The sequence below is a fragment of the Protopterus annectens genome, chromosome 3.part1 (genome assembly GCF_019279795.1).
Source record: "Protopterus annectens isolate FY-2018-M chromosome 3.part1, PAN1.0, whole genome shotgun sequence".
NCBI lineage: Eukaryota > Metazoa > Chordata > Ceratodontiformes > Protopteridae > Protopterus > Protopterus annectens.
Genome location: NC_056732.1, coordinates 662,944,566 through 662,969,323, shown reverse-complemented (window position 1 = coordinate 662,969,323; position 24,758 = coordinate 662,944,566). Strand labels below are relative to the sequence as shown.

General features: G+C 41.9%; 1 protein-coding gene across 1 annotated transcript in view; it reads left to right on the top strand.

Annotated features, from left to right (window-relative positions):
* Window positions 1-24,758, top strand: part of CYRIB (CYFIP related Rac1 interactor B) — a gene marked incomplete in the record, with an annotated part of 1,384,994 nt that overhangs the window by 761,826 nt on the left and 598,410 nt on the right. The window contains 1 exon segment of the mRNA XM_044066242.1: window positions 18,305-18,388.

Genomic DNA, 24,758 nt, shown 5'->3' with positions numbered 1-24,758 from the left:
TGAAGCCTCTTTGTTATTTGGATCCAAGACACACTGGCTAGGTGTGAACAGGACGGTAAGACCCCTTTTCTGCCGTGGATGTCCACTATTCTTCCCCTCAACAGGCTTTCTCCAGAAGAGTGGGAAGATGTGACATAGTCTCAGTGTTCTTGCCTTGGCACACGAGCAGAGTTTTCCCCTAGAGGCAGAGGGCAACTCGTATGGAAGACTCCCCTTTCAGGGTAGAGGAGGTCCGCGTAACCAGGGTTCCAGAGATTCTTTCTCTGGCCAGTCCTACCAGCACTCCTGAAGAGCGCCCCAATTGCTTTCCTATGGAAGTGGTTGGGGGTCATTTCTCCCTGTACCCTTCTTGCTTGGCTAACCATTACTACTGATTCTTGGGTACGAGGGATAATAACCAGAGGGATAATAACCAGAGGTTATCATATTCCCTTTTATCTTTGTCCCAACCCCCTAAGGAGCTTACCAGACGTTCCACCCAGTCAAGGGGTAGAAGCAGCATTAGAGATTTCAAAGCTGTTAAGAGTCATCCAAATAGTCCCACCAGACCAGATAGGATCCGGATCTACTTGAGATTATCTTTAGTGCCAAAAATGACCGGGGACTGGAGACCGATTTTGGATCTCAGTGCGGTAAACAAATTCGTGGAAGTACAGAAATTCCAGGTGGTCACAATACACAGTCTATCCTCCCACTCTTGGAGGCAGGCGATTGGATGTGCTCTATAGATCTTCAAGATGCGTACTACCACATAAAGCTGGACAGCCCATCGAGAAGATTCCTTTGCTTCTGTGTTGGGAGCCAGTCATTACCAGTTCAGAGCACAGTACTTTGACCTCACTACTGCCTTCAGGGTGTTCCCCAAATGCATGGCAGTGGTAGCAGCTCACTTTAGACTACAGGAATTCTGATTGTTTCCATACCTGGATGACTGGCTCACCCCCCCAGGCATCTGCTGATAAGAACACAAGATCAGGTACTCCCAGACTTGCTTTCATCTGGGGATAACCATAAATTACAACAAATTTCAGTTGGAACTGTCTCAGATGTTGGAATTCATAGGAGTTGTTTTCAACACAATATCGGTGACCACTTCTATTCCTGTTTCAAGAGTGCAAACTATCCTATTCCAGTTCAGAAAAATAATTTGCAGTACCAAAATCTCAGCCTGATTTATTCTGCAAACCTTGGGATCATAGGAATTACTAGGCGAATGGCCCAAGGGCCCTTACAAGCCTAGCTGAATTTTACCCTTCTTACCATGATCAGCTCCTATTGCCCATGTCCAAGAGGGACACGGGTGGGACCCCTGGGGTAAGTTTACTGTTACCCATCCAATCATCCATATTGTGTTTGAAGAGGGCCAGTGAGGTGCTCTTGTTTGATAAGTGGGAGTATATTCCAAAGGTGTGGTAACCTCTGGATCTGTCCCTCCAGCAGGTTCTATTGATGTCACATTACCAGGTTTAGGTCTCTCGAGTGAGTAACCCATGTGCCATTTGACTTGTAGATGTGCAGCATTTCCAGTAAAGCGGGGTCAGAGATTGCCTTATATGCAAAGCATAGATAGCCTCTGGTAGTCTGTATGAAACAGAATAAAGTGACAGTGATTTCAGCCAATCCACCTAGGATAGCTGCTGAAAACCTTGAATTTTCTTTGAGAGGAACCTTTGTGGTCTCTCCAATTGCTGCAGGTGCTTTTGAAAGGTGCATTCCAAAAGGGGCGTTGTGCTCAATTATTGGCCTAATGACTGAAGAGTACAGGGAGGTGATAACTTCACTTTTTTCTCAAGGCAGTGCTTTTACTCATGAGGTGAGTCCTATAGAAAGCCCTTCTTACCACTCTGGCGACATGGTGTTCAAAGGCAAGGTTGCTGTCAACCTGAGTACCCAGATGTCTCAACACTGAGTGTGTACTTATGGGTGTTGCCATTGATGTGGTAATTTGCAGGAACATCGCTCTTGTCTAAAGGGATGATGCATTTTCTTGCATTGTTTGGGCCATGACTTTTGGTACCAGTCATTTGTTTGCGCAAGACATTCTTGAAGGAAGATGATATTGTTCATAGGTTTCTATGATCACAACCAGTTTGCAGTCATTAACAAACTGTCAGCCACAGTCCATTGGTATTAGGTTGTACTTTTGAGAAATCTATTCCAAACAGCAAAGGTCCCAGGACAGATTCCTGTGGAACACCACTGCCAACAAGTCTGCTGTTGGAGGTGGATTCTCCTATTTTGACTGTATTGGGTTCTATCAGAGTGCCAGTTCTCAACCCACCTTAAGATATATGGGTTTGTCTAGCTGGGAGAGTTTGGCAATTATGTCCAAATGAGGGACAGTGTCTAAAGCCTTGGCCAGGTGTAGGTTGGTTGTATGCACAGATTTCGCCTCATCCAGGGCCCTTGTGACCGTCTCTAAGAAGTCCACTAGGTTTGACAAGCATAATCTCCCCTTGACAAATCCAAACTGGGTAGGATGTAGAGTTTGGAGATTACCTATATCTTTAGGTCCATGATTCTGTCCATGGCCTTGCAGGCAAGGCTAGTCAGGCTAATTGCTCTGTAGTTCCTGTGGTCAGTAGAAACACCATCTTTGTGCAGGGGGATAATGGTGGCTGTTTTCCATTTATCTGGGATGAAGCTGGTGCTTAGACTGTGATTGAAGAGAGTAGCCAGTGGTGATGTTAATTCTTGGCTGAACCCATGTAGGATGCAGCCTGGGATGTTATCAGGTCCCATTGATGCTATTTTTTTGGCCTTGGAGCATTTATGACCTGCTCTTTCAAAGTACAAGGTGTAGGGGACAGGTGATAGGGATGTCATGAAGTACATGTGACAGGAACGAGGGAGTGATGTTTTCATCAAACCTGTTGGCTAGCAGGTTAGCTATGTCCACCAGCTCAATGTATGTTACCATTAACTACCAGTTCGGCACACATCTGAGCCTTACCTCTTAGGTTATGGATTTAACTAAAGAATGTCTTGTGGTTGTCCCTTGGTTGAGATAGCTAATTTGGATTCGGAGTTTGCTGTGTAGGACTTCACAAGAACTCTTATTTGCTTATTTAAGCTGAGGAGGGAGTGTCTCCGGTTTAGAGCCCACTCTTTCCACTTGGACAGCAGTTTCTTCCTTTTATTGTAAAGCCTGTTAGTGGTGGTTGTCCACCAGGAAAGTTCTCTTTTCTTTGAAGAGCTTGTTTTGGTCCTAATGGGTATTGCCAAGTCAATGCAGTTATAATACAGGTGCATGTATAAGGCATTGGTGTAGAGCTTGGCATAGTTACTGGTTCCAATCAGAGGGAAGAGGTACAATGAAGATATTTATACCATCTCGTAAGAGGTTATAATCTGCTTTGGAGAAGTTTTTTAGTCTAGTTGCTGCTAGGTTAATGTTAGATTTGATGGTTGCCTCAAATGAGACTGATTTGTGGTCAGATCTCACCAGGGGTGAACTCAGTGGGCTAGCTATAGTTGTCTCCCATATTTGTAAGCACCAGGTCCAGAATGTTGGAGCCTGTAGTGGGGGTGTCAACCAGCTGTTCCAGGGCATTTTAAGTTGACAAAGTTGAGGGACCTTTGGGCGAGTGAGTTTGAGTAATTCATCCAGTCAGTGCTATGGTAGCTAAAGTCACCCAAAACTATGGTGTTAAGATGTATCTTAATAGACCCAAGTTGATCCAAATAGGCAGTGTGTGTATGTCTTGATTCATGGAGAAGGTTTTGTAGCTGGCAATGACTTGAATAGATATCTTACCAACAGTTAATTGCACCTGAAGTATCTGTAGGATGTCATGCTGTTTAACCAATCTGGAGGTGTATTTATCTTTTAATGTTGATGCACTTTCTCCTTTAGTTTACTTGCCCTCAGTTTGTGGTCTGAATGTGTGGAAAACATTGTAACCTAGTATGGCTGGGGTGCTCTCCACAGCCTTGAACCAGGTCTCCGTGACTGCACAAATGTCTGTGTCCCTCAGGGTGAGGACTGCTTCCAGGGAGTGTAATTTCATGTTAAGACTCCTAGCGTTTAGCAACATGACCTTGAGGTTTTTTTTGGTTGGTATTTTTACATTGAGAGTTTTGTTCTTGTGACGCTGCCTAAAAAAGGCAATATTGGGGTGGCAAGAGCCTTTGCCAGTAGCCGAAATCCCAAGGGTGACAGATGAAGACCATTTCTGGCAAAGCATTGAGGTCTGTCTGTCATGTCATCCCAGGCTGACAGATACTGGATCCCCTTAGACTGACACCAAAAACTAAGCCAATTATTGAAGTCAATCATTTTCTGTTTGTATTGAGGCTTCATTCTGTCGTGTGGGTTTCCTTCGGGTGCTCCGGTTTCCTCCCACATCCCAAAGACATACAGTAGGTGAATTGGGTACTTGCCTTCTGTGGAAGGTTGGACGCCGGGCTGGCAACTCAACACTGTAAAACTCCACTGCCAATCATGTGCAGACAGATGATCCGCTGTGGCTACCCCTAACTGGGAAAAAGCCGAAAGAAGAACAAGATTGAGGCTTCATTCTAGATAAGGTAAAATGCTGCTTAAGGCTAAGGACGTACCTGTCTGAGACGGAGAGCTCAGTCACCTCTCTCTCCATATAGTCCAGAGAGGTATGTCTCAAAGTTGTTCACACCAACATGGACTATGACAGAGTCATAACGGTGCCTGTTGAGAGACTTGAGTGCATATGTAATGTGCCGGATCCTGGCTCTTGACACACAGTTGACCGTGACCTTCTCCTTATCCAGCCTGATGAGAGGGACATCTGTGTCTCATGGAGTCTCCTATGATATGTTTGGTTTAGTGTTTAGCCTTATGAGCTTGACAGGTGAGACACTGGTCCATAAGCTGTTGTGTGTATTGTGTTTTGCAGAGGAAGTATTGTGTAGTGCTCTTGTTTGGGTGGTCCTTGGTGTTCAGGTAAGCTTGTGGCAAGGATCTCCCTGTATGTAGGTATGTGTGATGTGGGTTTGGGTGGAGTAGGCGGTGAGGTGTGCATGCTGACAACCCGCTCATTGTCAGATGTATTGATTGGCGTGTGAGAGAGCATTGATTCAAGCTTTTTAATGTAGTTGCATCTCTCACATGTTGAGTTTGTGTGGACTAGAAGTAGAGGGTTGTCTGTGTGCATGAGGCAGTTGCTATACTGCCTCAGGATGCCCATGTCGACAAATCTAGCTGGAGAAACTGTGGGAAATTGCCCATTCGTAGCGCTAGATGAATTTATTTAGTCAGAAACAGGAATATGGTAGGAAAGGGGCCACCCATAGGAATAACTAGTGGGCGAGTTGTGTTAATACCTTGGAGGCTAGGTTTAATGCTACACTAGTAGGTGGAATGGGGCCACAGAAAAACTCCCTGAGGCCATTATTAGAATAAGGTGCTTACATAGCTTCACTAGTACTGCCGCTTTGCCTGGAAATGTGCTAAAGATGAACTACTGTTTGGATACAGCTATATCTAAGGGAAAAATTGTCTGCCTGGCTATGGCACACAATTGGCAGCAGTCCGCAGTGATGTGCAGTGAGCACACAAGCAGAAACCCACTCAAGGGTGGGGGTTAAAATACGAGAAAGTTAAAACCTAAAATAACTTTAAAAAAAAGCTCAAAAGAACCAATGAGGTGCTTACTCCAAGCCCTGGACCATCCATTCTTTACCAGCCAGGGACCAGTCAGCACAATCCTGTCACTAATGTGCAGAGGGGCCCTTTCTAATCCAAGATGGCCTGGAAAATATGCTCAGAACAAACCGCCACGACAAACTACCAGGCCCAGAAACAGCAACCTTGAGTCTAGACTATGGTGCAGCTACTGGCTACACTGTTTTAAGCAGAAAACACTACAGAAATGTTTACCACAGCAGAGTTGGACACTAAACAGTTTTAAACAAAAGAGAGCAAGGAGACTCTAGAGAATGTTTTTAACTGCAAACAAATCAGTTGTATGATACACTCACTGACAGGAAAATCAGAACAAACAGATGGTTAAATGGAGAAAATTTCCAGTTAATACCTTTCAAACAGTGAACATGGCTAAACAAGCTTTACAGTGAAAACAGTAACTAAAATGATTTAACAGGCCCAGGCAGACAGTTGCAGTACAGCAGTGCAGTTTGTTTATAGTAATAAAATGCAGGAAAGAAAAGTCAACCGCAAAGTGCAATAAATGGTAGGAATAAGCAATACATAGTTAAAAATAAGCAAGAAACAGGCAACTTATGTTTTTTAAGAAACTCAGTAGCCTCTAGTCATCTGAAATATCATCTGAAATCTCAGCACAGAGTTGTGGCTGTGCCCGCTTTTCTGTTCACAAGCCTTGGTTGGTCAGTGGCTATAGTCCTAGTTCATCTAGCAAGATTTTACCCGAGATGTCTTCAGTGAATAACACAGTGGTCTATTCTTTACCAATACATGCCAGCCCAAATCAAATCACTCTGGTATGCAAGAGATGCATTTGGTGGTGGATTCGATAAAATCAGGTTCTACAAAGCTGTCTTTCATTCTCCTTCAACCCAGGGCCATAGTGACCACAGACTTTTCCCATGTCGCAGAAATGATTTTTTGCCAGTGGGTCCAGTCTTACTGCCATATTTGTATCCCCCCTATACAACAAGTGCACCAGCTTCTTTGCTCTAATCCCTCCACTGGGGGAATCACTGGAGATGGTCTACTGTATACATATTCTGTAACTCTTGATCCACAGATTTCTACAGATGGATTTCTGGATGAAGAGCAAAGTCATCCTTATCGCTCCTTACTGGCCTTGACAGATTTGGTTCCCCTTTCTTTGGCATAATCTAATTTACCCTCCTTGGATTCTGGATCCGATTCCGCAGACTTCCCGTCTCACCAGACATAAATGATTCACCCAGATCTCTTGTACCTAAAGCTGACATTGTCATTTAGCTAGGCAACCTGTGCTCTCGTCCCCTGTCCATCATATACTGTTATCTTCCCATAAAGATTTTACAAGAAAACTTTATAGAAGTAAATGGAAAAAGGTTTGTTTTTGACCCTTTTACAGCCCCTGTACAAAGTGTCTTTCAATCTTTGGCTACACTTTTAGGAAAAGACCAATCAAAATTAAAGTTGAAAAAAGGTAGGTAGAATGTCAGCTGATGACAGTGTTGGTCAGTGTGTGTGTGTGTGTGTGTAGCTCTTCAACAGAGTTAATTAACAGCAATCTCTAATTTTCCTGTTTGGATTTGAGAACTCCACCCTGGCTTCATCTAAACTTTGTAAGGCCATCTTGAGAGGTACCTTTCTCTTGAGACTTACTTATAAAGATCCAGCTCTTCCATGGGACTTAAATGCAGTACTACAGACCTTAATTCATTCCCTCTTTGAGCCAGCACCAAAATGTGATTTAAAGTTTCTGACCTGGACGAGAGTTTTTCTGGTGGCCATCTCCTCTGCTAGAAGGATTTTCGAACTTCAGGCATTGTTTTCTAAATTTCCCTACTTAATTTTTCACAGGGATAGAGTGACAATAGGAGCCAGTCCTTTCTTCCTTCCTAAGGTGATGTCAGATTTAACATTAACCAGTATATTAATATGCCAGTTTTCTTTCCTAAATTTGCAAACAAAGGTGAATATGTGTTGCACTTATTGGATGTCCATGGACAGTTGCGTTTTTACTTGCATAGAACAAAAGAAATTATAAAGCAGTCTTACTTTTCTACTTTGTAAATGTAGATTTTAAATTCGGTAAGTTCGTTGCAAATGTAACTTGCCAGATGTCTGAATTGTATATCATTTGTCTATAACAAGTTGGGTCTTTTCTTACCAAAACCTTTAATAGCCTGTTCATCTAGGTCCATAGCTGCTATTTCAGTGTTTCTATCTGGAGCTTCCATGGGTGACATATGTGCAACTGCAACTTGTGCCAGTCCTCATACCTTTATTACTCATTACAAACTGGATCTGGTCTCAAGGGGAAGAACAGTCTTTGGCTCAACTGTGCTCATGATATCCTTCCTTAGAGCTCACCTGGGATTTTCAGTAGCTGGGGACTCTGTCCCACTGTTGAATGAAAATTGACATCAGATAAAGAAGTTACGTACTCAACGTAACATTCCATCTGTTTTGTCCAATTTCATTCTTCAATTCCCCTCATGCCAACCCCTAACTTTTTTTCATAGTTGATTTCTGGAAAAATGAGAATAAGGACACCACTGTTCTTTACGTTGAGCTCCAGATATGGCTTCTTATCAGGAATATTATATTACTGTTTCTTACTGTGTCAAGCAGCAAATAAGGTCTGAGGTATGTTAGGGATTGGAGCATTATGGATAAGGGAGGAGCTCAAGACCTTTTTGGTGGGCATGAGCTAAAATAACAGCAGAGTTGGATCAGAGGATTAGATCCAAACCCAACTGTCTAAGAATGAAAATGGACAACACAGGTGGAATGTCATGGTGAGTACATGATTTATTTAACTCCTTCTCATAGGATTGTTTTCCTAGGGTGTCTGATAGATTTTCCAAGTGCAACTAACTCTGGGCAAAACTGCAATCCAAATTGTAGCTTGCTACAGATTCCCCACCGTGCGCCAGGATTCCCACTCCTCTTTTCTTCATATATTGGAAAATATTAGGGTTCAACCAAACACCCTAATAATGGGCGATTTCAACTTACCCCACCATTAACTGGGAAAACTACTCCTGTACCAACTCCTTTGCTCAATGCTTTCTGAAATTCATAAATTCCAGTGCCCTGGATCAACTTATCCACACCCCCACCAGGGGCAACAGTATCTTAGACCTAGTCATTACCATTATGAGTGACCAGTGTTCCACACCTGAAAACTCCTCGTTGGTCAGATCCGACCATAAGCTAATCACCCTAGATATCCGCATCCCACCCCCACCCACCATTAAGGAAACCACAGTAAAAAAAAAAATTTCTCCAAAGCCAACTTCATGCTTAAGACACCCATGCAGATGGACAATACAGTTACAACTGTTGAATCCTACACAAATGCACTCTCTAAGCACTTACACTAGGGCATGGATTGTGCTATCCCAAGCAGAACCAAGATGCTATCCTCCAAAAAAAGGAAGCCAATCTGCTGGTCCCCTGCCATAAACTCTGTAACCGAATGAAGAAACTGTTGTAAAGGAGAGTAAAATCCTGTGAGTGGAGGAGCTTCCTGGTCAGCCTCAGTAAGAAGCCGAGATCCCTTGTAAGATCCTCCAAAGCTAGCTACGAAAACAAAATCGCCACTGATTCCAAGGGTAACCAGAAAGCATTCTGTAGCTATGTCAAGAATCTCAATGGCAGCACCCAGATCTGCTCTGAGTTGCAGCACAGCGGCATGAAAATTACAGAACCAACTGATATTGCCAACATCCTGGCAGATAGGTTCACTGCTAACTGTATGCCCCCTCTCACCCCCTAAAGGGCCCATATCTATACAGGAAGAATGCAGAGTCCCTGTAATCACATCTATGCAGGTAAAAGCTGCACTCTCTCAAACCAAAAACACAGCAGCCGTGGGACCGGACAACATCCCAGGCTGCGTTTTACATTAACTTCAGAACGAACTGGCTCACCACCCAAGCACCATGTTAAGTCATAGTCTCTTGTCAGACTTTGTGCCCACTGAATGGTGCACAGCAACAGTTATCCCACTCCACAAAGGGGGACTCGCCACTGATCCTGGGAACTTTCACCCTATTAACCTGACTAGCCTGGTCTGCAAGGCCATGGAACGTATCATCGTGAAACTCATAACAAAGACATTGGTAACCTCCAAACTCTGGACCCCACCCAGTTCGGGTTTGTGAAAGGCAGATCATGCCTTCTGAACCTGATCGGCTTTGATGACTGCCTCAAAGAAGTCTTAGATGAGGGTAATGTGGTTCACACAGCTTATCTTGACACCATTCCCCATTCTGGAATTATAGCTAAACTTACTAAATTAGGTATAAATCCCTACGTCACAAGATGGGTTGCCAACTGGCTCACTGACAGAACCCACACTGTAAAAGTTGCAGACTCCAAATCTGACTTCAAACCAGTGACAAGTGGAGTACCACAGAGTTCAGTCCTGGGACCTCTCCTGTTAGCCTGTACTTCAGAGAAGTAGATACCAAACGCAGAAGGCCTCTGGCTAACAAAGTTTGCAGATGACTGCAGCCTAGGAGCCAAGTAGAGTCCCCAAAAGATGTGGACCTCCTACAGAAGGGCCTCACTGAGGCAGATGCCTGGTGTCAGAGGCATGGCCTCAAGCTCAGTGCCAAAAAGTGCATTGTCATCCCCTTTGGTAAAAACTCTGTACCCATGAACTACCACATAAACGGCAGTCTACTTGACCTTGGGACTCAGGTGGACAGTAGTCTCTCCTTTGATAATCATATCCCCATAGTAGTTGGGAAATCCTTCTGTGTGGCACACCTCATCACAAAGGGTTCTTCTCTAGGGAAAAGAGGTCATTGTTCCCCTCTACTCGGCACTTATTAGACCCATTATAGAGTACAACACCCCTTTTGGAATGTACCTCGCAAGACATCTGCAGCAGCTGGAAAGGCCACAGAAGTACCTCACAAAGAGGATTATTGGCCTCAAACAGATGCCCTACACTGACAGTCTCAAAAAAACTCCAGCTTTACTCTGTAGCAAATCGCCTACTCTGCCTAACATATAAAGCTATGTCAAACCCAGAGCTGTTGGACATGCTACACCTAAAGAAATCCCAATACCTCCAAGCTACATGTTCTAGGGACCTAAATCTTGTCACCGCAATAAACAGGACATGCTGTAGGGATAGATTCCTGTCCCAGAGACTTCCTATATTTTGGATCAAGCTACCCATCTATGTCAAGCAAAGTTCCTCATTAGCACTCTTCAAGAAAAATCTTGATGGGTGGATGGGAAATAGGAAATACACCCCGGGGATCACTTCTGTGGCTCTGCTCGACAGGGGCACAGGAAGTTTCCTTTCTTGGTTGGCGTAAGCCCAGGAACCTTGTTGGCTAGGCTTACTTAGGCCATTGGGCCAATAGCCTAGTACCTACCTATGAACCTAGGTAGCTTGGTTCAAAGAGATTTTCTTCCTTGGAGGGGAAAAGTACACCTGTATCTATATCTGTTTCTGATTTTTTTTTTTTTCCCCACTCAGACTACCGTCTCAGCAAGGGAATTCCTCTGGATTATAGGTCTCATGGCGTCTGTGATTCTCATGATTCCTCTAACAAGGTTTCACATGAGGAAAAATTCAATGGTGCCTAAAGTCTGTATGGTTCCAACATCAGCATATTCTGACGCTCAGTTTTGTGGGAAGGAAGACTTTGAAAAGGCAGATTTTTATCGGAATCCAGGTGTCCATATCCCTTGCAGTGCCGACTCAGTCTATAACAGACGCATCAAACTTTGCTTGGGAAACTGTGTCTATGTGGATAAAAGTGCAGGGTCACAAACAAAACACAGACTGAAATACACAAAAATAATGTTTGCAGTCGTGCGCTCCAGCATCTGCAGTCCTCCAAGAGTGCTACAAGTGTTTACAGACAATACCACAGTGATGTGGTATGTAAATGGGGAGGAGGATCCTAGATCCTACTCACTGCAGACTGCCCTTGGTTCCTGGGATGTAGTTTTCAGCAGAGTCTTTCACTACAGGCATCTTGCACATGTTTAGAGCAATATTTTGAGGCAGAAAAGCTGACCAGGACGGACCCTCATGAATGGAAATTGAATAAGGGAGTCTTCAAGGAATTGATCCGGCTGTGAAGAACACTTCAGATAGGTCTTTTATCTCTACTCACAACAAACAGTTTGCAAAATTGTGTTCAAGATTCCTAGTAAGAAAGCCTGGCAGACAGATGCTTTTTCTTTTCCTTGTATTAGAGTGGTTACAGCAGTTTTGTTGATCTGTCCTCTCCAGACTGTTTGCTGATGTAGCCCGTCCAGCATTATGAACAACAGTGGGCTCCAACTGAACTCTGATGCACACCTACTATCACTTGGAATGCATGTTTGAGTGCAAGCACGAATTGTTTTTGTAAATGCGTTCCTGGACTGCCCAAATCAACTCTCTTCTAATCTTGAAATATGCATCCTGTAAATCTAGGAATTACTTGTTGGAGTCTTTCCTCCTCTAGTTTTGCTTCTCCACTGTGTCTCACTTCAAGCATCAGGTCAAATGTACTGCATGCTGATCTAAATATGAATGATCATCTTTCATATTGTTAGTCACTCTATCCAGCTTTTCTTAAGCAGTATGATAGACGTTTTGTACTTTGATGCGCGTATTTGTAAATATCCCTTTTGTTCCCGCTTACTGCCACTAAAATGCTTATGTTGCAGTCATCTGGGATACAAGACTCCCTACTGCAGCAAATGCCTTCAAGAGCCTTTTCCTCCCCTAAAGCCCCCAACATCTTGATCACATCCACAGTGATTTCATTTGAGCCTGCTGATTTCCCTGTTTTCTTCTTCCTTAGTCCACGTTTTACTACTATTGGGGTGCATTCATCTTCCTCTTTCAGAGTAGGGTGTACATGCAGTAGTATGACTTCTACGTTTTTCTTTTCATTCAGAAGTTTAAACAATATGGTTCCTCTAGGTGCAAATGCACACAAGCACAAAATAAAAAAAAAAATAACCCTTGTATGGGAAATGTTCGGAGAAATGAAATTTATCGAACCAAGCTTAGTGCTTTCAAGCACTGTGACAAAATGGAGTTAATCTGAAGGAGTAAAACGATGAATCATGGGGCTTAAGTAGCATATCGGGTCTACTTTACATTACTGACACGACACTTCACCGACACACAAAACACAGACCCCAAATAACCGAAACTACACAACACCGACAACTCACAAAACCGAACACAATTACACCAACACAAACAACGTAAACTACACATGACACACAATGACATATCCACTAACCCTAACCCAAACCCTAACCCTAAGGTCCGACACTACCGCACAGTTACCCTACCCGCACCCTAACCCTAACTCACTTAACCCACCCCTACACCTAAAGACTGTCACTATCGCACACTTAACCTACCTGCCCCCTAACCCTAACTCACTTAACCCACCCTAAGACATAAAGCCAGTCACTATCGCACACTCACCCTACCCGCACTCTAAACCTAACTCACTTAACCCGTCCCTAAACTACAGTCCGTCACTATCACACACTTACCTTACCCAAACCCCAACTCAGACACTACCACACACTCACCTTTCCCACACCCTAACCCAAAATCCCACAATATCGCACACTTACCTGACCGCTCCTAACTCTGTCACTATCGCACACTTACCGAGTCGCGCTCACACGTTACCCTTGTCGGTCTTTCGGCTGTTGGCAAATCACCTTTTCGGTCAACTTACCTGTCGGTCGTTTCGTCTCGCTCTTCCGCGTGTCGGTGAAGTGTCGTTTCGGTAAAGTAAAGGGGACCCGCATATCACGTGGTCAGTCACATATCAATAAACCTTTTCAAATTCATCAAAGCATTTAAGTACTAGTAATATATAGATTACAGCATTTTGTACCTAGGTCTGTGTGCTTTTAAAATTGTTGCTTTTAATTAATATTCACTGTTCTGTTCAAACTTGTACTTTATTAGCATGTAATTGTACCTGCCATCTGGCTCTTCTCATTTCCAATAATGAAAAAAACAGACACAAAACTAAACCACAGGCACTGACACTCTCCACGTGTAGATAGTTCCTCTCTGTGCTGAAACTGTTCAGAGAAGATATTTTACCTAAGCAAACTGCTACCAATTGTCAATCCACAGGTTATAGTTCGTTTTAAATGTTCAAACCAAACTGCTGCAAAATTATGTAGAATAAATCCACAGGCTGTAATTCGTTTAAACGTTTATTCACCTCCGTTTTCGTCACACAACTTCATCCTCTCATTTCCAGCTTGCTTAAATAATCACCATCATTCAAATCTTTGCTTTTGTGATTCAATAAAAAGTAATGCTTATACAGAGCATTATTTTCAGTTATGAAGACAAACTCGCCAAACAAACACCTAACACCTTCGCAATAAAAAGTAAAATCCAAACACAAGTCAAATAAGCAAAGGTGTGGCTCCAAGGTAAACTGTTATATGAATCCAGAATAACAAAAATAGAAACAGTTCCGTTGCAACTCAGCTTTAATGAAGACACAAGCGCTTTCACGTACAGCTTCTTCAGGTGTTTAAACGGAGTTAATGAAACACCTATTTATACACACAAAAAAATCATGTGATCAAATAATTACAGAATTAAAGTAAAATATCGAATAAAAACAATATAAAAATGTTTATTTCTTGTGCTAAAACCAAAAAATGCATATATATATAAATATATATATATATATATATATATATATATATATATATATATATATACAAGCATTCTATATACTTTATTTACGAAGAGGTCTTTTTTGAAGAACTGGTTTAATGGCTACATGGTCATTAAGGCCATGCCCATAATTTGCTCTAAGTCTAACTATCCAGTTAGCTTCCAGTTCCTCAGTCCTACATCTAATATTACCACGTCTTATATTCTCATAAGTCGTGCCCAATACTAAAAATTTAAAAGTATGCTGGTCATCTGTGTTACCAATATGCTTAGCAAGTGCATTAGTAAAATTCTTTTTCTTAATATGATATAAATGTTCCCTGATTCTTTCTTTCAGGGAACGATCAGTTTTACCTACATAATATTTATTACATAAAACACAAAAAGCGAGATATACAACATGCATAGTATCACAAGTAGCACTTACAGTTATGTAAAATATCTCACCAGTGTCTGGATGTTTAAAAACAGTATTCTTAGAAATATAGCTGCAATACCTGCAGCTACCACATGGTTTAGTGCCAGGTTCTGTTACTACGTGCTTCTTAAAAGTGTTACTACATAGCCTATTCTTGAGAGACTTGGTCTCGTACCTACTAATGCCTTGATATGATCATCAGTCATTAATATATTCCAATGGTCATTAATAACTTCTGTATATAAACTAACATCCCTAGTATAGTTAAGAGACATTCTGAGTTTATTATTAGTGGTGTTTAATTCTATTAAAGTTTTCTGAAAAATAAGGTTTTGCTGCAGTTCTCATAGAATCAACTGCTAGGGAATTAACCTCCACCTTTCTCTGTTCATAACCCCTATCAAGCAATTCTGTTGTAATTATATTTTTGTGATGTTGATAGTCTTCATCTCTGGCATTCAGCCTAGAGGCTCTGAAGAATTGATTCCTAGCAACATTTTTAAATACAAAATTAGGGTGCATACTTTTTCTATTTAATAACTGATTAGCATGACATTCTTTCCTATACAAATTACTATTCAAATAACCATTTGCATCTCTACTAATATAAACGTCCAGAAAACGTATGCCATCGGAAGAAAAAATTAAAGTAAAACGTAAAAAATCTGAGAAACTATTAATATAGTCCATAAAATCTAGCAATTGTTCCGTTCCTTTCCAAATCAAGAAACGGTCGTCCACAAATCTCTTTTATAATATAAAATAAATTCTTTAAATGGACCCTGCACTAGATGTCGAGTTTCCCACGCATCCATCACAGCATTCGCGTAACTATTAGAGCAAGAGCTCCCCATGGCAACTCCATTCTTTTGCCAATATATCATTTCATTGTACACAAATATATTGTTCTGTAGTACTAAATTCAATAAAGTTTGTATCAAAAATATTTCATCTTTATTCAACCCTCCAGAACCTGATAATAGTTTAGTAACGTACTCAATCCCTGTTGTATTAGGAATTACAGTGAATAAAGAAACCACATCTAATGTGGCAAACAAAAATCTGTCATGAGCTGTTATATGTTTAGAAAATTGAAACTGTTCATTCAAAAAATGTTCCGTGTCTCTAAGGACTGTATGAGACTTACTATAGGTCTGAGACGTTTCTCCAGATAAGTGGACAAGGGCTCGGTGCAACAATTGTTACCTGCCACTATAGGTCTCATTGGGGGCTTACTACAATTCTTATGCACCTTAGGCAATCTTTGTATAATAGGTATAGTAGGATCCAAAGTATAAAAATATTTAGCTAAGTCATGATCTATCAAAGAAGTAGCTTCTAGCCATTTGATCAAACTAAAAACTGTATTAATCATTGTATTAACCTGTGTTGATGTTATGACTTCATAAAAAGAGACATCAGATGACATATCATACATTGCCATTTCATATTCTATTTTGTCCATTAAAACTATTTGCCCTCCTTTGTCAGCCGGTCTGATAAGCAAATCCTGATTATTTTCTAAATCAACCAGTGCCCGTTGTTCAGGCTTACTCAAATTATGCCTATTGCCTATATTTCTATTCATATGTTTATTATTGTAAACTTCATAGATGCTAGAAATACATAACTGCTCAAAAGCATTGACCAAAGCATTATGTTTCGGTGCAAACATACTCGGTCTTTTAAGACCGTCACTGTATGCGTCCTGAGTATCATTGAACATGCATTTTAAAGAAAGGTTACGTGCAAACATTTGAACATCAAATATAATATCAGTAATGCGCATGTCAGTTGTGGGAATAAACGTTAAGCCCTTATTCAAAACAGTCATTTCAAAGTCTGTTAAATTATTACTGGAAAGATTAACAATCAATGTCTTACTTGTTGAAATGCTTTTTTTTATCGTTAGTAGGCTTGTGGTTGTTTCGCCCAACTTCCGTCTGTATCTGGTTGTGCTCCTGCCTCTCGGCTGCGTCTTCTGCTGTCCGCTTCTCGCTCTGCTTATGCATCTCCTAACTTTCTTTCTCCGTTAGTAACTTTTGCTTAAACTAACCTCCTAAACCCTTAGCTCTACTACTGTCGCCCCATCCTTTCTTTCCCCCTCCCATTCTCCACACTATCCCCCCCTCCTATCAATGGTCAATACATTGTCCTTTTGAATAATTATGATCTTTCTGTTTTTACTCTATGTAGTACATTTACACCACTGCTATCAGTGCAACCCTTAATTTTGATAATTTTTTTTCTTTTGTTTTTCTGCTTGTAATTTCATTTTTGCATTTTTAATAGTTTTTCTCCTGTATGTTTACCTTTGCTTATGTTTGCTGGGGCTCTTTCCCCTTGGGTCTCCACTGAAAACTGAATGCTGAGTATGTCATGAAAGGGTTTACTTAAACCAAGTATAGTCCTCCATCAGTACAAATGTGTGTGATATAAATATTAAACAAGCATCAACCAAGAAAAAGGATATTTTAATTTAGATTATAATTAAATAGTTGCAGCAAATCAACTTAAAGCAATGGAAGACATTGGGTTTATGAAAACTGATAAGGTGGGAATCATGTCTATGGATGATTATTGTACATCTGTGGATAATTTACTCTCAATGAAAATGAATACAAACAAGTCTAATGATATGAAACTGATAAATGTTATAACAATGTTTTGCTTGATTTATTACTGCAGGTGTATATTGATTACATGAATTATTTTTGTGTGTGTACCAAAACCAAAAATTGGTGAAATATTTGGAGTACTGAAATTAAACAAATACTGGTAAAACCCTCCCTTTAACCTATAGTTTCAGCAGAAGGTTGTTAGGGAATGCATTTCTGTTTATATTGGTACAGCAGTTAGGCTTTTGTATCAAAGATTTTGGATAACTTGTGAAGCTATGAAATGGATCTGAGTTGCTGTTTACAGGTAGATACTCAGTTTTTATGAGCATGCTGCAGGTTGATGGTCTAGAGCATAATTTGAATAATTTAGATATTAATATATGTTACGTATTTAGATTAAAATATTAGCTTTTTTCCTTTATTTCCCTTTTTGGCTATGACCTGGAGTTTGTGACAAGTTAAACTGCACAATTTATTTTGTATTTTCAATAAGAAGGAATTGCTATATGTATAAAATGTATAGGACAGTGCCTTTTCACTTCATCATTTAAAATAGTGCACCAGATCTTTCTATGAAGAAAAGCCCACCACCAAATGTGGGCAGAAAGAAACTATACTTACTCCAACTATATTGAGACAAGGCCAGAGCTAATTCTGAAATTGTAACCTATTTTGTTGATGAATGTAACTAGATTTACATCTGGTGCTTTTTTGATTTAATCACCTGGGGGGGGGGGGGGTGAGTTGAAAGCCCGTTGTGAGTATCTTGTCAGCAAAAATTAGTAAACTAAGCAACTAAATTAATCTTATGACTTTTTTGTTAGCAGTTGCAGAGGTTCAGAACTGAAATGTTCCTGTTTGGATTGAAACTGTTTTGTAGTTTCATTTCATTTTAAATGCTCAAATAAAATAAACATTTTTGTTTTGTGATGTTTCATTTTCAGATTGTGGCTGTGAAGCTGCTTCACAGACTGTGAAGCATCATCTTTACTGCCCCTTTTGGGATTTGAAAAGGATATTCCTGACTGGTAAGAGTGTATTTTTTAGCTGATAGCTATGAAATGTAAAAGCTGTAATGCTCTTTGTGCAGTCACTGTTGCAAAAGTAGTTCCAAAATATGTGTTTAGCTGCAAGTGGACATCTTCCAAGACAGTCCAGCTCCTTCAGCTTTACAGACATTCCAGCATATGCTGGCTCCCCTGGTGCAGGGTTGCAGGCCTAAATCCCATATAAAAGGTGGATTCAGTGTGTGCCATATTCAGTATGTTTTTTTTCCATAGGCATGTGCTGAATTTCATCAAAAAGGTTTGCGGTCACTTGGCCCAATTATGAATTTTTAGAAAGCCAAGTACCTTTTTTGGGGAAACTTTTTTTTTTTTTTTTTTTTTTTTTTGCTAGAGATAGCCGACAGTTTTAGGAAAAACTGTCATTGGGCATACCTTATGCAGACCTGAAATCCCTTTGCAACAGGGAGTGTCAAATGTCGTATGGATGTTTTCACTTATGTCCACGACTTTGCATATTATTATTATAGGCCCCTTGATTCATGATGCCTGGACTTGTGATCTGTCAATAAGGTTTAATTTTGCAAGGGTTCAAGAAGCTGGCTTAAGAGTTTTTCCTCCGTGTGACAAAGCGTATAGCAGACCACTGCCAGACTTTCCATCGCATGTAATGCAGCCTGTAAAAAGGAAAGGGGATCCTCCGCTCATGCTTAAATTCTTTTTTGAAAGTTGAAGACTACTTGACATGCACTTCTCATGTATTCTTTCCTGTCGATTGTGACTCGTAACATGCAGAGACTATATTTTTTCCCCAGGATCACCTCCTGTGGATGTCTTATTTAGGAAGATCTGCAGTCTCATAAAGGAACATTTCTTTGTTTTGGACATTACCTTAACCTCCCCATTGAAGAGCTGTACATGGTCTTGCTCAGGCTAAATAAGCTATCCCCACTACTGCCAACCCCCCATGTTTGAAGCAGTTTGAAAATGGTTTTATTAGCAATATCCTTGAACTGGATTCCCAACCACTCTCCCAAAGAAACCTGACAGATTTTCCAGGTCCAGTAGGCATCCCAGTACCTGTTAGGCTCCCATGATGCTACCACGGCTGTGAGTTGGTTGCATGCAATGGTATCCATCTAAATATAGAGAGTGGGGTACTATACTGATCTGGGGGGATATCTACATGTGTGCTACCTTAGAAAATAAGATATCACTTCTCTCCCATTGTTTAGGTTATACTTGTTCTCCAGTCAGCATAGCATCTAATTTCTTCCACTAATTACTTTACTGGTCCATTCATATATTTTTCCATGGTATGATTTTCTATAGCATTGTGCAGGTTTTGCCTCTTTGTACTGACTGCAAGCCTACTTCCTATAGTTTGGCTTTAACTGTTATAACAGACACAACTCCTCAACTCCAGTATTCTAAGGCTATTCCCAAAGTTTAACTTCTTAGTTTACTTTGTTGCTGTTCTCCAACCCACTCCTGCTACTTTTTATGATTTTCCACTGATCTCCGTAACCATTAGCCTGTGTAGACCATAGATATCGTCGAACTTATTCTGTTGGATGTTCTTCATCTCACATTGCTGCAGTCCTTACACTTGGGTAGTCCGCTGTCCTCGGTCGGCCCGAATATCAAAGTATAAGGCTGACGTCGGTCAGGGCGCATTTGACTGACATCAGGACGTCAGGGTACAAATGCGCATGACCAACGTCATATCCTCAGTCTTTTTTGCCGCATGGTCCGATGCAGAAGCAGCATTGCAAGTGCCGGTTGGCGTTCTGAGATTTTTCGATTTAGAAGTTTCAGACCGAGTTCAAAGTTGGCTAAGTACCCGTTGGGAATATTTTAGTTTTTCTTGCCTCAGTCATTTACCGGATGTCAGAAAAAGTCAATAATTGCATTTCTTGTGGGAAACGGATACCGCATAGAGATTATCATACTTTGTGTATTCCTTGCTTAGGGCCTGAGCACGACGTTGTTGGCTGCCGCTCTTGTGCTAGATTTAATAAACGCACTATAAAGAGAAGGTTGGATTGTGCAAGGTTAGTCTTTGGGAAGCGGTGCAACTATAAAATGCCGTTGGATGCTCCGACGCCCGCTTCTTCGAAGAAGCGCAAGGACAAGGCAGTTAAGCCTAGGCTAGAAGAACCGTCTGTACCGGACGCCGGTTCTGGAGAGGTGTCGGTGGAGCCGGTGGCTCCACCGGAGGTTTCTTTGAGTTCCCAGGGTGAGACCTTATTATTGCAAGATGTGGCCTCTCAGGAGAGAAGTCAGGCTGAGGGGGCTTCTAAAGTTACTATACTCCCCTCCCTTCCTAAGGTGGCTAGGCCCTCTCCTTCTGTTTCAAAGGCTTCTCCCAGGGGCAGGCCAGGTTTGGCTTCAGTTGGTGTTACCCCTAGCTCTTCAGGTACTGTGCCCAAGAAGCATATGCTTAAAATGGCAGAAGATTTGATTACTTTAATTAGGGGTTCTATGGCCCCCTCCTGATAAGAGACCTAGGGGGGAGCCTGAGCTGGGGGGTTTTGAGCAGGCTTCAGATATTTCAGAGTCTTCGGCTGAAGACTTGCAGGAGTACTCTCCTTATTCCGATTCTGATGTGGATGATTCTACTCCTTCTGCTACTCCTCCTGAGGATTTTTCTTTTTCAGAAACTCTTCATGCCATGAGGGAGCATTTTAAGTGGGAAGGTCAGGACTTCTCTGATTCCAGGAAAAGGCTTAGGGAATTTCTGTTTTTACCCCAGCATAGGCCTTTGGCTATACCTCCTGTTTTGGATGTAGTGGAAGATGTTTTTACAGAGGCTTCTCTTAATCCTGATTCTTTGCCTCCTGCTCCTGTTAAGCCGGATAGATATTACAGGGTGCCTGAAGCTCATAAGTATCTTAAGAGTCCTAGGGCAGACCCAGAAACTGTTAGCCAGGGGCCTAAAGGTGTTAAGGCTTCTGTTGTTAAAAATCCGGTTCCTGCAGACAAGGAGGCTAGGGCCTTGGATAGATGGGGAAAGAAAGTCTATACTACTTCCACTCTTGCTATGAGGGCTCTGAATTGCCAGTTTCACATGTTGAAATACCAAAACTATCTCCTTTCACAATTGAAGTCTAAGGTTGATGCTCTGGCAGTAGGTATTGATTGTAAAGAGTTGCAAGATTTAGTGCATGTTTCTGAACAGGTGGGTAAGCATTCTTTGCAATGTGGTTTTGATGCTGTACAGGCCTCGTCTAGGGTGGCTGCCACTGGGTCAGTTCTTCGCAGGCACGCCTGGCTGAGGGATCAGAATTTGTCTGAACATCTTAAAACAAGGATTTTAGATGCTCCTTTACAATCTGACGTGTTGTTTGGTCCTCCTGTTGAGACAGTTTTAAAGAAAATGGAAGACAAGGCTAAGTCTATGCAGACTGTTAAAGATTTTTTGCAGGTCCAGCCTCCAAAGTTTAGTAGAAATTGGCCTACTAAGGGGTGGACGTATCCTTCTTATGATTCCCAGTCTAGGGGTAGATCTAGACGTGGTAAGGGCAGAGCTCAGGGCTCTTTCAGGCCTAGAACAGGGAGTTCTCCTGCACAGGCTTCGGGTGAGGGCAGGGGTCAGTCCTTTCGTAAGCAGACCCAATGACCTACCTTTTCAGCTGCCAGAGCCTGCTCGTCTGGCAGCACCTTTGGGAGGAAGGTTGGCGCTTTTCAAAGAAAATTGGAGTTTAATTACCCAGGACAGATGGGTATTGGATATCATACACCACGGCTACAGGTTTTATTTCCATACCTTGCCTCCTTTCAAAGGCATGCCAGACGTTCCTCCTCCACAAAGAATAGAGGCTCACAAACCGGTTTCTCTGTTGCTCCAACTAGGGGCCATACAGCCAGTTCCTCTGCCAGAAGTGGGCCTAGGATTTTATTCTCGCCTGTTCCTAGTACCAAAGAAGGGGAACACGTGGAGACCAATTTTGGATTTATCTATCCTCAACACTTATCTGGACATTCCCAAGTTCAAAATGTTGACGTTACAGCAGCTTTTACCTCTGCTGGGCAAAGATCATTGGATGGTAACTTTGGATCTCTAGGAGGCTTACCTTCATGTTCCTATCAGACTAAGTTGCAGAAAGTATCTGCGTTTTCGAGCTGGGACTTCTCACTATCAGTTCTCTGCATTGCCCTTTGGCTTATCTACTGCCCAGAGTGTTCACGAAAGTTCTGGCTCCAGTGATAGCTTTCTTCAGACTAAAAGGAATACAGATCTATCCTTATTTGGACGACTGCCTAATTCTGGCTCAAGGAAGGGAAGAGCTTCTTCATCATTTGGAATATGTGATAGCAGTGCTAAGATGCCTAGGGTATTCTGTGAACGAAATAAAGTCCAGTCTAGTACCCTCTCAAGACATGTGCTTTCTGGGTGTGAGACTGAATACAGCATCCCAGATGGCCTTTTTAACCCCGGACAAACAAAAGAGTCTATCCCTTTACTTCCATCAACTATCTCATCAGTCCGGGCTGACTGCAAGGACAGTCCTTCAAGCCTTAGGGTTCATGGCATCTTGTATTCTGGTGCTTCCCAATGCCAAACTGCATATGAGGAAGCTACAATGGTATCTCAAAATGTATGGACACAGCACTGCCAGGATCTGGACACTGTCATTCAAATAATACCTTGCATTCAAAAGGAATTTTTGTGGTGGGCTCAGGAATGTCACCTAAACAAGGGACTCTCTGTGACCCGGCCAGAGGCGAGTCAGATTTTAACGACAGATGCCTCAGACAAAGCTTGGGGAGCTCATCTAAATGGAAAGTGGATACAAAACAAGTGGCCTGTCAGACTACAACATCTACATATCAACATGAAGGAGATGTTAGCAGTCCAGTTTGCATTAATAGCTTTCCAGGAATTGCTTCTTCCAGGACAGGTGTTGATTCTAACAGACAACACAACTGTCGTGGTACATCAACAAGCAAGGGGGAACACATTCTTATCCTCTATGCAGGCAAGCAATGATTTTGTGGGAGACTGCTCTCAGTTTACAACTCAATCTTCAGGCAAGGTTTCTGCCAGGAGCACAGAACTCCTTAGCAGATGTGTTGAGCAGACGAATTATGGATCCCCACGAGTGGAAATTGGATCCTCATGTGTTTCAGAAATTGACAGTGTCATGGGGAACTCCAGACATAGATCTGTTCGCTTCTCCACTAAACCATCAGCTGCCAAAGTTTTGCACAAAAGGTTTCATCCCACAGCTTGGAAAGTGGATGCTCTTTCTTTCAATTGGAGCAATCTTCATGTGTATGCCTTTCCACCTCTGCCTCTCCTCCTAAAGGTACTTCTAAAGGTCAGACAGGACAAGCCAAGGATGATTTTAATAGCTCCAGATTGGCCTCGACAGCACTGGTACCCATTACTGAGAAGTCTGGTACGGAAGCCTCCATGGCCTTTGCCTTCGATTCCACACCTGTTGTCACAGGAGGACAGCCATTTGCTCAATGTCAAACTTCACTCTCTTCACCTGACAGCCTGGCATATTCTGTTTTGAACCATAGAGGGTCTCAACTTCCACAACAAGTTTTGAATGTGATTTTGGAAGCTAGAAGGCCTAGCACAAGGAAAGTGTACGCAGATAAATGGAAGAGATTTTTATTTTGGAGTGCAGCAAAAGATTTTGATGTTTCTGAGCCTAATTTGAGTGTGGCTCTTCAATATCTTACTGAGTTACTAGACAAAGGTTTGTCTTTCTCTTCTATTAAAGTTCATGCTGCAGCAATTTCTGCTCACTATGATTGCGACCCACCATTGTTTTCTCATCCTTTGTTCAAGCAATTTCTTAGAGGGGCAAAGAATATAAGACCCCCACAAGAGCTCCTACTCCTGCTTGGGATCTCAATTTTGTGTTGGAGAAACTCACTCTACAACCTTTTGAGCCTGCAGCTACTGCTGAGTTGAAATATTTATCATGGAAAACTGCTTTTTTGTTGGCCATTACCTCTGCAAGAAGGGTTTCTGAATTACAGGCCCTCATGGCGGTTGAGCCTTTCTTGATTTTCCATAAGGATAGGGTATCATTACGCACTAATCCTTCCTTTATGCCTAAGGTGGTTTCTAGTGTGGCTTTAAACCAAACTATTCATTTGCCTACTTTTTATGCAAATCCCCAAAATAAAGGGGAAAAGATTTTGCACACTTTAGATGTTCACAGGCAGTTGCGTTATTATTTGGACAGAACTAAAGGGTTCAGGCAGTCTCAGCAGTTGTTTGTTTCTTTTGCTTTGAGTTCTCAGGGCAAGCCTGTGTCAAAACAAACTATTTCTAAGTGGATTGGGTTTTGCATTGCTTTCTGTTATTCCCATCATGGCAAGGAGATTCCAGCTGGGATTAGGCCTCATTCCACTAGGGCTACTGCCACTT